Source organism: Dipodomys ordii, unplaced genomic scaffold (assembly GCF_000151885.1).
Source record: "Dipodomys ordii isolate 6190 unplaced genomic scaffold, Dord_2.0 Scaffold140, whole genome shotgun sequence".
In the NCBI taxonomy this organism is placed as follows: Eukaryota; Metazoa; Chordata; class Mammalia; order Rodentia; family Heteromyidae; genus Dipodomys; species Dipodomys ordii.
This window is the reverse complement of record NW_012267356.1, coordinates 3123870-3140295: the sequence shown is the minus strand read 5'-3', so window position 1 is coordinate 3140295 and position 16426 is coordinate 3123870.

The window sequence follows — 16426 nt, the reverse complement described above, 5'->3', positions numbered from 1 at the left end:
GGAAAGGGGGAGGGGAAGGGGGAGGGGAAGGGGGAGGGGGAGAGGGAGGAAGGGGTCAGTACATAATAGTGAATTCCTAAATATACTGCTCCCTCTCTCCTTGTCCCTTGAAGTGTTTACAGAATACTCTCATAACTTCTCCATCTGCTATTAGCCAAGGTAATACTAACTAATATTTATTGTCCTGAAAAAAAAATAGTGCTCTGATGTTAGAGCACACTGGCTCAAGATGCGTATGTTCCCAGGCTTCTGATTTTTCATTCATTTTTACTTCCATACCCAAAAGAACTGCCTGCTCACCAGCACTCCCCCTGGCAGTCAATGCCATCCACATAAGCACTTTTTTGTGCATGTGCTGAGTCTGGCCGTGGACTCAGGGCCTGGGCTCTGTCCTTAGCTTTTTCACTCAACCAAGGCTGGTACTCTACCACTTTAGCCACAGCTCTACTTCTGCCTTTTTGGTCATTAATTGGAAATAAAAGTGTCACAGATACTTGGACAGGCTTTGAAGTGTGATCCTCAGATCTTAGCCTCCAGAATAGCATGAGACATTGATGCCTAGCACACATGCCCTTCCGAGAGATCCCTTCATGAAATGCAGCAAAATAAGACAAAGAATACAAGTATGCTTGGCTCAGAACTTTCTTACTACCTCCTACTGAAGTTCATTAGCTCTACTATCACTGAGCTTTTTTGCTTAATTATATTTTATTATCTTTTAGTAGTTTGTACAAGGGGATTTTCCTTCAACAAATCAATGCATCTGGATCAATGTCTCCCCTTTTGTTATTCCCCCCATCCCTTCCAACCGAACCCCTCCCTTCAATTTTCCTAGTTTTATAGGATATACATTGAATATTGCTTTTAGGTTTTTAATGCTTTTCCATGAAGGAAAACTTTGTTATCATGTTCAGGGTTCTAAGTAGATATTCCCAGCAATCTTTGAGGATTACACTGAGAAAGAGAGAATGAAGCCATTGCCAAACTATGGGAATTCCCAGTACTAATGTTTGAGGGTAGAATTCAGCGGCAATATCTTAGACCACTTTAGTTCTCTCCCTCTACACCCCACATTTCTTGCTAACCCATGCAATACCTCAAGATGCCCTTTTGTTGTTATGAAATCATGAACCATGTCAAGGAAAACGTATTTTTTCAGAAGTTCCTAAGTGGCACATTATGAACTGCGAGGCTCCCACAGAGCAATTTAAAATGATGAATAGCCTCTTCGGGCATCCTTTTCTAAATCACACATGGACTTCAGCCAATCGCAAGACAGAGATGTGGAGGATGCGTTAAGGCCCCCATCTGCTCTTCACATTGCTCATGACTGATTTATTACCCACAGAAAGTCATGCAGCCACACAAGCATTGCTGAGACTGGGACCATATAGGAAGGATGGGTCAGTACACTCATATTTTAATCCTACCTGCACAATTTCAATACACTGTTCTTAAGGAGGTAAAGCTCAAACCTTATGGTTTTAGATCTTGAGGAAATAAAGAAATCATTAGTGATCCTTCCATTAAAGAAACCTGGATGTGTCTTCTCATATAGCAGCTCCTTACTTCAAATCTCATTATCAAAACTACCTCATTTTTTTCTATAATTGTGTACCATTCATTGACTGGGTGAGATATACAGCTGTTCACTTCTGCACAAACCTTGGGAGAGCACTATTGCGCTGGAGATAAAAATGGAGGTTACACATTCATGAAGCAGCTCCAAGCCACAGCTACTGCAGGGGGGATTCTGAGTAGAAGCTGAAGGAGAACAGAAACAATACACATCCCCTCTGCCATTTTAGCATCACGCCTCTTCCAAAAGCTGGAGCGTAAATGGGGATCAGGTTTGCTCATGCTCTAGAGCTAGTGCCAGGCAAGTTAAGAAGCAAGATTGTTTTGACATTGGGTTCTCCTCTGTGGACACAACACCATCTTTGACCCTTAGCTTCCTGGCACTCTTTGTTCTAGGCCATTCCCTCACATAAATATACCATAAAGGATTCCCTTAGAATGTTCCACAGACTTCTCACTTGCTCTTCTATTATCTATTCACCACTCTTCCCTTTCCTATGGCCAATTTTCTTGCCCTCTAACCAGCTCATGCCCTGTGGCAGGCCTCTCGAGACTTCAGATTTAGTCATTGATTCATCCAATTTGCTTAGCTGCTGATGGTTTGTGCAGAGAAATGCATGCCCCCCCCCAACTCTTTCTTTCTCTCTAGGAAGTAGAGCATGTTTCAAACAGGGACCTCTTACAGAACATCGAGTTCCTGCTTTTCGGAAGGGCTCTTTTGCTGGAAATTTCTAGAGAAATGACATTTGGAGAGAAGCAGATCATCAACACCTGAATTATATCAGTTGAAAGTCACTTACAAGGTTCTAGTCATACCATTACTGCAAGCATTGGGACTAGATAGATGTATTCTAGTAAGAGTAGCTGGAATTTTAGGGAAACTCTTGAATTGTCTGTATTATGCAACTTCATAGAAATGCAAACACAATTTAGAAATTGGAAAATAGTTCAAGCTTCAAGATTTATTTAAGTGAGTGGATTAGCTCGGAGTCCCTGAAAAACAAAAACAAAGATTCCTTCACTCCCTGGCCGTCAGGTCTCTTTTGGTAGCCACCTGCCTGCTGTCATCACTCAGCCAGACTCCTTCTCTTCCCTCGCATGAATTTTGATTTTTGCTAACTCATAACTCCTGTTTATTGGTAACTTCTGCTTACTCATAATTTCAACCTACACACAGCCCCCACTGTCTCGTAGTCTCTGAGTGTGTATTTCACGCCTGTTCTTGATTTTAATTGACACACTCTAATATTTCCAGTTTGAATACTCTAAAGGAGAAATTATTCAGATCTGTTCATCAGTCTTCTTCTTGTTGGGGTAAAGCCTTTTTCAGGCCTCAGCCCAAGTATTCTTAGTTGCCAGCAACAGAAATCAGTCTGGCACTGGAGTTCTTTTTCAATGATCGGAAAGATGCTCTGAAAATGAATAGGAACAAAGAGAAGCAGCAAAGAATCACAGCCAAGTCCTCCCTCTGCATAAGCTCGGAGAGGACTCTATTGCCATCACTAGGCAGCAGCAACTGTGATTGACACATGGACCCTGGAACCAGATGTCACTGCTTATCCCTCCAGGCCCTGGTAACCATGAAAATTAGACATTGTTGCAACTGCTGCTACAAACTTCCTCTTTCCATTACAACTTCTGTATATTACCACTTCCCCAACTCCAGGAGAATGAGGAACATTGATTTGATTGGCCAAGAGTAGGTCACATGCTTCATAGCTTCCATGGGGTAGGGATAGGAAAGTATACATGACCTTTTGTACTTCACTGGGAAATGGGTGCTACCTGCCACTGAAGGTCAAACAGTGGAGAATTGAGCAAGAGGGCTAACTGACAGGAAGTTAAGACAGGAAGTAATAGACTCTTAGAAGCCTATTATATAACTAAAGGTTTGCTGTTCTTCTACTACAGCATATGTCAAGGTAAGAAGTTCTGCAGGGAAGCAAAATATGGATGCTCACATAGAGGGGATCATGGGCAGGGTAGATATTTTGATAAGCTTATGCATAACAGCATCGTATCTGAAGAAGTACAGGGATTTCTCCCATATGAATAATTCATTTAAAGGCACCAGGGCACTTCAAAGTATGCGTTTATGTATTTGTTTGTCTCCCTGATTAGACAATGTAAAGATGTATAAGACAAAAGTATTATTCATTTTGATAAACTCAGTGCTTTAGGACACTGGCATAAAGAGATGCTCCAGAATTTTCTCTTGAATTTAATAAGACTTGTGGCCCAGGAATACTTGAGGGACATTAGACAACATAACTTTCTCCATACTTTGAGAAAGATCATAATCGAAGCAACAAAGAAAGGCTTATTGACACATCATGAAAGAGTAAAAAAAAAAAAGGACAATTATAATCTAGAATCTTCTTGGAAATTTTATAATCTAGACTCTAGACTCTTCTTAGAATTATTTTCTTAGTGTTTCTTTATGAGTACACGTCTCCAAAATCACAGTTAATGGAATGAAAGAATTATGTGAGAGCAGAGAGGCTGTAGCGTGACAGAGAAGACTGAATTTGGAGCAGCAATATCAACAGAGAGGAAGGTAAAAATAAAGGTAACCGAGGAGTTATCCCTGAAGCATTGGCAGCAGAACATTTCTCTTGGTTTGGTTTGGATTGGGGTTTTCTTTTTCTTTTTTGACACAAGATCTTACTAGGTAACTCAGGCTGCTTTAAAACTCATAACCCTCCTGGCTTCAGTTCCTAAATACTGAGGTTACAGGGATGTGTAGCCAGGTATAGCTTTTCAATGGAACATATTAAGTTTCCCTGATAGGGCATAAGAAAATCAGTAGATAAAGTAATTTGGCAAGTTGCTTTGATGGTGACTAGGAAGAAAAGCTAGAGTGATTTTTTTAAGCATGTATGTCGTGCCAAACAATTGCCAGGAACTGCGAACGTGTGTGTGTGTGTGTGTGTGTGTGTGTGTGTGTGTGTGTGTGTGTCTTTTCCTGGCAACCATTTAATAAGGCGTGCACTAATATTTTATGTTATAGATCATCAAAATGAAGCTCTGAGAATAGGTATGATTGGTCTTGTCACACTGGTATTAAAGAGAAGCATCAGAATGAATGATTCTCCATAACATGCCAAATTTTACATTTTTTTCAGCAGCCCATTTCTGCCTAAGATTAAATGGGGATGATCATGCACCTGAATGCTAAATTTCCAACTGCCTGCAAGCTCCCATCCCCTGCTCCCTGGCCTTTGACTAGTTCCTGAATTGCCTTTGAAGAGATCCCATGAAAGTATATTTGACAATTACAATTTCCTAGATATTTGTATATGAAACTTAAAAATGATAATGGAGAGAAAGGAGCTTTTCTTCCTGCATCAAGCTAAATTATTCACTATTCCCAATTATTCACTATTCTTGGAGGCAACACAGCGGTCTTATATCAATTCAAACAAAGAATGTCATCAATTCACCTTACCCCAGAGAAATAAGAGTGAACAAGAATTAGGTACAATTACTAAGTTTATGATGACACCCTCAAAACTCACTGACATATTCTCTTAGTCCATATTTAGATTACCAGGTTTCTTTTCCTTTTTGTTTTTTAGAGTTTCAAGGTGGCCTTGTTGAATCTGCCAACTACCCCAAAACCTAACATCACTAGAGTTTATCTGCTGTCACATTGGCCAGGTAAAATGCTCTCACCCCAAAGCAAAGCGTTTGTATAATCACTAACCATAGCTGATCTGCTTTATAGGGTCTCTCCTCAAAACACATGCACCTAAAACCTTATTTGGGGAAAATTAAAAGCCTTTATAGCTATAATTAGGAATCTTGGGGTTGGCGGTATGGCACAGGTTACCACCATTGAGTGAAAACATCAGAGCAAGAGTTCAAGTCCATCTCAGTCTCAGACAAAAAAAAAAAGAGTCTCAATATATTCAATATGTGATTGCTTGATTAGGTGAAAGCATCCAAGAGAAAGCATACAAGAGAAGAGGGGCTGGGCACCGGTGGCTCATGCCGGTAATCCTAGCTACTCAGGAGGCTAAGATCACGGTTCAAAGCCAGCCCAGGCAGGAAAGTCCATGAGACTCTTATCTCCAATATACCACTAAAAAAAAAAAACCCAGAAGTAGTGCTGTGGCTCAAGTGGTAGAGCGCTCGCCTTGAGCTGAAGAGCGCAGGAACAGTGCCCAGGCCTAGAGTTCAAGCCCCACGACTGGGAAAAAAAAGGAAGAGGGAAAGAACACATCAAGGCAGTGAGGAGAGAAGCAAGGACTAGGACCCCAGGGACACCAAAAATTACTGGAATCTAGAAAAGGGAGTATGTAATAGATATTCTTAGAGCTTCCAAAAGCGACATTTTGATTGCTATTGTTTTATGTCAAGTGACACTTTGATTGCTATTTTTTATGTAACCCGGTAATGGCTTAAATGGACATTTAAAACATTAGCCAAGTTCAGGAAATGACAACAAATGCCTTACAGAATAAGCACTATAGAAAGATAAGGAAAAGAAACTTAACTTGTCATCCAAAGTAAGACAAAGAGCAGGGTGCTAATGGCTCAAACCTGTAATCCTAGCTACTCAAGATTCAAAGCAGGAAAGTCCATGAGACTCTTACCTCCAATTAACCACCAAGAGAAAGAATGAGAAGGGGGTGGGGAGAATACAGAAGTGGGGATGTGTGGCTCAAGTGGTAGAGACTATCCTTGAGCAAAAATGCTAAGTGATAGTGCCCAGGCCCTGAGTTCAAACCCCAGTACACACACACACTCTCTCTCTCTTTCTCTCTTATACACACACACACACACACACACAAACTATATATATATATATATATATATATATATATATATATATAAAACAAAGAGGGGCTGGGAAGGTGGCTCAGTGGTAGAGCGCTTGCCTTGCATGCATGAGTCCCTGGGTTCGATTCCTCAGCACCACATAAGCTGGAAAAAAAAGCCGGAAGTGGCGCTGTGGCTCAAGTGGTAGAGTGCTAGCCTTGAGTTGAAGAGCTGAGGGATAGTGCCAAGGCCCAGAGTTCAGGCCCCACGACTGGACACTCCCCCCCAAATATATATATATATATATATATATATATATATATATATATATATCAAAGAAATCTGCTCATGTCAGGCTGAATGAAACACCTGCAAGGCAAGAAATATAGCCTCTTCTCCTCTTGAAAGATGTCTTCTCACAAAAGTTCTTTTAAAATGGACAAACTACATAAAAATCCTATAGGTTGTGGATGAGCCACACTGGGGAACTGGGCTAGAAATCTTATATACAAAGAATTTAGAGGACCACTGTGTCAAGATCAATGATTCAGATTGCCCTCTTATACTTCCCAGAGTTTCCCAAGTAAGGTGCAAGAACAAAACACCTGATGCCTGATTTGACTTTTAGGTGGTATGGATGAGTTACGCTTCATCACATTGTAATTGGCATCTGACAGACCAACGATTTCATGTGATTGCTTAAGACAAGACTAAGGAAAAGTCCAAGGCAGAATGTATTAAGAGCACAATAGATCAGGTGGTTGGTGGTTGTAGCAAATGCATGGTAGCTGCACAGGTGATGTTGGGGGTGCAAATATAGAGGTCTGGGGAGAAGAAAAGTTCTCTGAACCTGCCCTTATGACGTACAGTTCCTTACTACATCATCCCACATTCAGAGATAAAGCACAGGAAGATCTTGTAGTACAGATTCTCCTAAATCCACACAAATCTAACGGGGGAAAAAAAAAACTATGTATATCCACAAATGTCCTGGAGAAGGAATAGGAGTCTTTACTTACCAATACATCTTAGAATTAGGCTACATGTCCTTGACTCTGTCTTCCTAGAAAGCAATTGAACATGGACACATGCAATACAGGCCACGAGCTGGCCACGGGTAAGTGGCAGAAGGTCACCCACACAGGCGCTTCCCAGGAGCTCTGACTCTCCCAAGCTATGGAGCCAGCAGGATTATTGGATTTCAGAATGAAAGAGAAGCACAGACACCAAAGGAGCCAAGTCTCTCGTTTAAGTTGAAGACCAAGAACACAGAATCTTGGGGTGAAGGTCTCAGAAATGACCCATAACTAATGTGTGACACAAAAGTTAAGGTACCCTCTTCCTGAGTTCCTTTATGATCTAGGCTCTCCATGACAGTTCCCGCTTAGGGGCTTTTATGACTAACAGTCATAGAAACTGCAATTTTGTTTATTCATTTAATGATCTGGCAGAGAGGATTCAGAGGGTGGTGAGAAGTGCTGAATGAGAAAGTTCTGGGTTGAGTTTGTCATAGGATGAAGGGATGTCCCCTACGCAGTTCAGTCAGAGCAGGGGTGGCACTGATGCACGGGGGCGGGGTCGTGGGTCTTGGGTAGGAGCTGTGCAGAATTCCAAACGTATGTAAGAGGCTCAAAGCAGGTGGCTCACGCCTGTAATCCTAGCTACTCCGGAGGATGAGATCTGTGAATAGGAATTGGAAGTCAGCCCAATCAGGAAAGCCCAGGAGACTCTTATCCCCAATTAATCACCAAAAAGCCAGGCGTGGAGCTGTGGCCCAAGTGGTAGAGAGCCAGCCTTGAGTGAAAAAATTATAGGACAACACCCAGCTGAGTTCAAACCCCTGTGTGTGTGCACGTGCACACACACACACACACACTATATATATATACATATATATTACATATATATTCTATATACTATAGTATATATGTGTATATATATTATAATACTATATATGGCATGCATAGTATATATACTATATATAGTATATTTAATAGAGTGTATATATATTATATAGATATATATGAGAAAAATCTTGGCAAGAAATAGATGCTTTCGCCTTCATCCCTCCCAAAAACTGCTCTCCCACACCACATACCCCCACCAAGAATTCGGGGTACCACACCTGGCGCCCCCAAATGGGGCTGCCTGCGCAATTGCTTCCCTGTCCTCCAGGATTTTCCAACCAGGGCGCAAGCTCTTCCCTCGCCAGAGCGGGGTGCTGTCCTAGCGCCCAATGCCCGCCAGAGCCGAGCCTGGGGGGCAGCGGGGAGTGGGCCCCATCGCAGCCATTGGTCGCGCGGTCCGGGAGGGGCGGAGGGACATCGCTTAGACCCGGCGGAGCCGGCTTCCCGGAGCTCAAAACGCGGCGCCCAGGAATCCACAGCCCGTGCGCCCCGGCCGCGCGCCGCGCCCCTGCGCCCAGCATTCTCAGGGACCGCATCGCCGAGACCCGGGCGCCGCCCCACTCGGATCGCCGAAGCCCGACCCAACCTCAGGTCAGTCAGGCTCTCTCGACTTGTGCGGAGCCCCCAGACTTACCGGGTGCCACGCACTGGAAGGGGGGGTCCCCTCTCTGCTAGAGGAGCCTCGACGCCTCTCCAGGGAGGTACGCTCGTGTTCCTCAGCCCCTGGAGTCTGCTCCAGGACTCCCAGGGCTCCTTGCTGTGGAACACCCCCTGGGTCCCTCTTGGGATCCCTGAGCAGCCCCTCCCGTTCACCTGCACCGGTGTCCGGGACTACCGGAGACCCGCCGAGCAGCGGGACACGCAGTGTCCTTGGCCCCAGGATGGCGCGCCTCCCCGTTCCTTGACACCCGCGGCTGCAAGGTCTGCCCTCTTTGCAGCAGAGAGCGTTGCTAGGTGCATTTGTGTAGCCTTTTTCGGGATGTGTGTGTGTGTGCGTGTGTGTGCGCGTGTGTTCATTCTTATGTTCCTTTTGCACTTCTCTGAATTTCTAGGGTCATCTGTCTCTTCCTGGGGAACTCGCCACGGGCACCCTGACGTCTGCCTTTGCACCTTACTGCGTGTCCCCTCGCCCCCCACCCGAGTCTTTTTTCACCAGTCTCGGGGTGGCTCCAGATCCGGAGAAGTTTTGTTTTGGGTTTTTTTTTTTCCCTTGGCGCTGAACACTTGCATTCCCCGGGGGTGATTCCCGAGTTCTCCACGTATCAGGTAAGTCATTGCTCCAGAGAAGCCCTGGTCTTCTACCCTGGGTCTCTGGCGCTGGAATCCTGAATTTCCCAGCCCGGCTCCCTGCACGTACACAATGGGCAAAATGTTTGAGTTCTGATTAAGAGACAGCGTGCAATGCACCCTTCTCCCTGATGCAGAAAGATCTGTTCATTCATTCTCAGAAGGAGAACCAGGTTTGCTGACTCTTAAGCACGAGCTTTCCATTGCCAGATACCCAGCCGTACATGGTGAGACGGGTCATGTTTCTTCATTTTTCTACTCAAGTAGTTCAGTGCGGTGGATCTGATTCTTCAGCTAGAGGATGTCTCCAAGCCATGCAAGGCACTTGGTTACAGTGCACACTACGGGTGTGCACACTACGGACAGAACTGGGGTCCTCATTCTGCGTGGTGAACCCCAGGACCACACCTAAGATGTTTCTCCTCGGGTGTTTTTTCACTTTCTTACTTCCGAGATTCATGTTCACATCAGTCCACAAGAAAAAGAGACAAGATAGGTGGCAGTCTTTTTTATTTCTCTTATTATTCTTAATAGTTTTAGCTACCTTCAAGTAGATATAGAAAAGGGGGTTTCAATTCAACATGTCAATGTAGGACAATGCAACTTGATTACTGTCACCCCTTCCGTCATTCAGGTGATGCAGTCTCAAAAGTTTGCTTTTGATTCAGTCTTGCCATCCAGTACCTCTTCCTTGAAGAGAATTTTGTGTGGGGGTCAGGGGGAGGTGTCATGGGGCCTGAACTCTGGGCCTGGGCTCTGTCCCTCAGCTCTTCAGCTCAAGGCTAGCACTCTACCACTTGAGCCACAGTGCCACTTCTGGCTTTTTCTGCTTATGCGGTGCTGAGAAATCAAACCCAGGGCCCCATGCATGCAAGGCAAGCGCTCTACCACTGAGCCACTTTCCCAGCCCCTGAAGAGAAAATTTTAAAGGTAATGTTCAATTTGATTATACAGCTAGTCTATATTCATTAGCTTCCTTGGGATCTGGTCCATAGTGGTCCTTTTTCAGTCAGTGTGCTTCATTTTGTTCAATAGAGATTGCTGTCCCCTCCCACCACCACAGCCAGGACATCCTTAATAATCATCTCACCAAGGATGCTCTGTGATACAAATAGCTTTCTGTAGTGCTGCTAGAGAGGTTGTCCCATTGCCTGAGTCATTGGTAGAACTTCTTCAGGCCATGCTCTGGTCACTTCGAAATGCTGGACACCATAGCAGCAGTAATAGCAGTGAACCACTTGCCCACCTCAAAAGTACTCTGGAAGTACTGTGTTTCTGGAAGTGGATGGAGTATTCTATGTGTGCTATTCTTCTGCATAGAGCAAAGTGTTTTTGGAAAGCTCAAAGTGTATCCACGGGTGTTACTAAGGAATCTCCTGCAAAGTAAGATTGATTCTGTTCTCCCTTTGGTGTGGGCTGCTTCAGTTCACCAGATGTTTAGAATGTGCGCAAGCATGTCAAGGGTTAAGAGATCAATAACGGTGTGATTGTGCGTGGCAATAAATCCACGAGAGCGTTTATTTGCAGGCTTCTTGAAATTCTCCTCTTCTGTATCTTGTTTAATGGGGCAGATGAGGGATGGTGGAGATGACTGGTAAGCATGATTAATCATATGAGTCCTTAAGTAAATTTCAAGTTTTTCATTCATTGCAAGAATGAAAGATTAACCCATGGCAGGCAAAATTCTGTGATTTAGCTTTTGTTCTAGATTGAGTCTGAGCTGATTTGATCATATTCTGATCATGTTCTGGGTTTACTCATCTTCCTGTGCTTGGATTTTAGTATTCCCTTTATATCATAATTTTCATTTTTAGTAATTATTAGGGAAATGTAACAAATGTGGAGCATATTGTATTATTGTATTACTATATTAATAGAAAGTGCCTTAGGCCCAATTCTTATAGTTTCTTCTTATTGTTCATAATGATAGCCAGAAGAAAAAGTAATAAAGCCTTTAAGTTAGTTAATGGAACAGGGATCCAAAAAAGAAAAGGTTGATACTGTGTGTGTGAGCTGGAGGCATTCGTTTTTACCACATTCTACACAGAGGATTCAGGCAAAGGCATAGGGGAAGAAGTCCTTGGTGTGTAAGTGTGGTGCAGCCTTTGATTTGAATTCAAGAAATGTGTGCATCCATTGACCATTTCAGATGCAGGATGGCATCCCCCACAGGATGTGATTTCCTCAGCTCTGATTATAATGTCTTGGAGACATCCACAGGATATACTCTTCTGAGAGACTCAGTCTCCTGGCATGGAATACTTCCTTCAAAAGTCCCTTAGGATCATATTCACGCCCAGAACCAGAAAGTAGCCATTGTGTATCCTTCACTAAGTTTGTCCATTAGAAAGACAAAGAGAAGAGAAATTCAGAGCAATTGAGAAGATATATCTATATCTGTCTGTCTGTCTGTCTGTCTGTCTATCTATCTAGCTATCTAGCTAGCTAGCTAGCTAGCTGCTTGCCTATATGCAACATCTCCAGCATGCAATGGCACAGTCCCTCCCAAGCAGAGCTACTGTAAAGCTCCAACTTCATATCAGGAATAGACTATGTCATTAATATTTTCCAAGTTTCTTAGCTTTAAATTTCCTCAACTCTGAAGAGGGGAAATTAGCTCAGGGTTACAATATTTTAGGCTTGATGTTTGGTGCTAGTGTATTGTTGTCGAAGACAAGGAGCCTGGAAAATATAAACCTACAATAGCTGTAAAAGAGGTAACTTAAGAAGGTAACAGAAGCTGTATGCTCATAACTGATGCCTTGTAATTCTAGCTACTCAAGAGGTTGATCTCTGAGGATTGAGGTTCAAAGCCAGCTGGGAGTGGAAAGTCTGTGGGACTTTATATCCAATTAACCACTAAAAAGCCAGAAGTGGTAGTGTGGCACAAGTAGTAGAGTGGAAGCTTTGAGAAAAAAAAAAGCTAAGGGATAACACCTAAATTATGAATTCAAGCTCCAGGACGAGTGCGCACACACGAGCGTGCGTGCGTGCACACACACACACACACACAATAGTAACAGGCCTGAATCCAGTTTCTAATGGGAAACAAAAGGTGAAGGGTCTGTATAAACTGGTTTTAAACTCAGAAAGTCAGGAAGATGACTTAACCCTCAGTTAAAACACTGACTCCATCCATTCAGGGAACATTTACCATACAGATTTACACACACACACACACACACACACACCACACACACACACACACACACACACACACACACACACACACACACACACACACGGCCCCCTCCCCCAGGAAGCCAAAAAGCAGCTTTCTTAATTGCCACAGCAGTCCAGCACTGATTAGAATGCCTGGTAATCTATCTGCTGCTGTCAGTGAAATTGGGTTGGTTACTCCTCACTTTGTGTTTCCCTGTGACCAGGATTCTAACAGAGGGGTATGCTTCAGATCCTTCTTGTTCTTCTATGAATGTTTCTTAAATCAGTTACAACTTGCTGTCAAGCTCAAAATTCAACTTATTTAACACAATTACGTCATATTAAGAAGACTTTCAGGCCTCAACTTGAGAGTTTTAAACATTCAAAGAAATGGTTCAAATGAACAATCTCAATGATTTATGTTATGTATGGATGGTAAAATAGAAGGAGGAACAACATGAGAAGGTAGAGGAGTTTTAACTTTAAAAACAGCAGTCTTTTCTTTTTTACTCTTAGGCTATAGTTAAATTTTATTTATTTTTAGTTGGAGATGTCCTTATAAAATAATACATGCTCTTTATATCAAAATTCAAATGCAAAAAATGCACAAAATAGAATGTAAACCCACCCAAGGCTGGCACTCTACCACTTGAGGCACAGCTCCACTTCTAGCCACCAATACCCAACTCACTGAAGATCTTTTAATTAAAGGGTTTCCTGATTTCTAAGGATTCATAGTGCTCTGATTTCATAAAAACAAAACTTTTTTCCATTTGTGTTATCATCATTTGGTTTTACTTTTGATTTTGTTGTTTGATTTTTTTAATAAGGAAAATATTATGTTGAGAGGGATTATAAAAGAAAGAAGGAATAAATTACATATATGATAATTATTTGAAGTTAACTGTTTATGAATGAATATGTGAGAGTACAGTTTTTCTCAATCACTTTAACTCTCATTTGTACAATGATCTTTTTTTTCTTAATTAGGGATCAAGACTCACACACTAATATCTTTATTGTCTCTCACTTATTCCCTTTGAAACTATTTGTGCTTGTTTAGTGGAAGTTTTTAAGTTTTATTCTAGCTCATTATAGAAAATATCCTTGGCTTTTCTTACTAGTAGATTAATACACTATTATATTAATAATTAATACATTGTGATCAATATATTTACAGATATGGAATGTGCTGGCTTATAGCCAGGCACCAGTGGCTCATGCCTGTAATCCTAGCTACTCAGGAGGCTGAGATCTGAGGATCACGGTACAAAGCCAGCCCAGGCAAGAAAGTCCGTGACACTATAAATCACCAGAAAACCAGAGTGGCTTTGTGGGCTCAAGTGGTAGAGCACTAGCCTTGAGCTGAAGAGCTGAGGGACAATGCCCAGGCCCAGAGTTCAAGCCCCATGACTGACCAAAAAAAAAAAAAAAAAGAATTGGGCTGCAAAGAAGTTAGATTCTGGGCTGAGAATGTGGCTTCTTGGTAGAGTGCATGAAGCTGTGGGTTCGATTCCTTGGTACCACATAAACAAAAGTCATTAAACAAATATTTTTTTAAAAGATGTCAAATTTTGGAGACCCATTATAAAATGGTCTGTCATCATAGAATATGATCTTAAGTTAGCTCGTAGAAACTAGATGCTACCACAATAAGAACAACAAAACAGAAGTCTCCATGTTTGGTAAACACTGCCAGGATTTCACAGAGTTACTGCAAGAGAGGGAAGCTCACCTTGAGCTTTCTATTTTTTATTCAGATGTGAGTGACACATGTCACTTTTCCTACACTGTATTGGCCAAAAGGAACCATGGGGGCACCCTGAATTCAGAGGGGGTTGGAAACATGCAAACTTATACAACATACTTGGAAGGAAGAATGTCAGAAACATTTTGCAAACAGTACTAAAGATAATTAGTCCCAAGTTAGGTAAGCCAAGCTCAGAGAGACAAACAACACGTTTCCTCTAATATGCAGAAGTAGATGTAAAATGCATAACACATAACTTATAACACATATATGTGTTATATACATATAACATAATATATATTCGTATAATAGCATATCTCTAGGCATTTACATGCAGTGAGACCAAAAGAGGATACTCTTAGGAGAGGAACAGAAAAGCACAATACCTATGTGCATCTGATCCTACAAAATAATATTTATTGAAATGAACTCCGAAAAATGGAAATGAGTCTTTTTTTTTCTTTTTGGCTCTTTTCTTTTCTTTTTGTTCTGTTTGTTCCTTTAAATGTCTTTGGGAGTGTAAGGGAAGCACAGAAATGAAGAGATGAAGGGTGAAAAAATGCAGCAATGGTACTCACTAGACACTGTCTTGAAAATGAACTATGCAACTTGTGGATGAGGATAGGAGGAAAAATGGAGAGCAAGGGAAGGGGTGACATTTTCTAAAAAGAAATGTACTCAGTACTTGACTTATCACTTATATAACTGTAACTCCTCTGCAATCACCTTTATTATGATAACAAAATCAAGTATATTGTAAAAAAAAAACCCTAGTTAGTCACTAATTGACTTTTTTAAAGTATTCACATTCCACATTATTAAAAATGTAGAACCACCAAAAAAAGAGAAAGGTTACCAGTCAAACAGATAACCCTCTTCCACTCTTTGTTTCCCAGAGAGAAGAAATGTATTGGACATAGAATTTGGATATATAAAGATACAGATTTTAATTTAGCCCTGCCTTGTAAGGGTTGGATGATGTTAGGCAAGTCTTTAAAGTCTCTGAACTTTAATCATCTTTTAAGAACAGGTGGGGACGGGCTGGGAAGGTGGCTCAGTGGTAGAGTGCTTGCCTTGCATGCATGGGGTCCTGGGTTCAATTCCTCAGCACCACATAAGCAGAAAAAGCCAGAAGTGGCGCTGTGGCTCAAGTGGTAGAGTTCTAGCCTGGAGCTGAAGAGTTGAGGGACAGAGTCCAGGCCCAAAGTTCAGGCCCCATGACCAACCAAAAACAAAACAAAACAAAAACAGGTGAGGATGATAACAATAACTACTGCTAAGGGTCGTGAAGATAAACATACATAGCCTCACATAAACAAAAACACATATCCAGAACTGGTGCATACATTTTATTCAACATGTAGTGACAGCTATCATTTATGTTATGGTGATGGTAGTCTTTCCAGTCTGGTTTAGCTATACTTTTTTGGGGGGGAGAGGGGGTGGGTGCCAGTCCTAGGCTTGAACTCCAGGCCTGACAGCCAGAACTTTTATGCTCACGACTAGAGGTCTACCAGTTGAGTCACAGATTGATTTCTGGCTTTTTTGGTAACTAATTGGAGATAAGAGTCTCATGGGCTTTCCTGCCCACGCTGGCTTTGAGCCATGATCCTCAGATCTCAGCCTCCTTAGTAACTAGGACTATAGGCATGAGCCACCAGAAGCCCAGCGTATCTGCATATTCTTTCTCCTACAAAGGCACCCTGGCTTTGCCTTGCTTTTCCTACCTCACTTTAAAGACACAGTGCCGTTCTCCAATGACCTAGAAACACTCATCGCTTTGCTCAATGCCTTTCCCACCCATCACTTTTCTCCAGGATATCTCCTTCCCTCCCAGCTCACAATACTGACATAAGAAAGAACAAAGACCAGGGGCTGGGAAGGTGGCTCAGTGGTAGAGCACTTGCCTTGCATGCCCGAGGCCCTGGGTTCGATTCCTCTGCACCACATAAGCAAACAGAAAAAAGCCAGAAGTGGC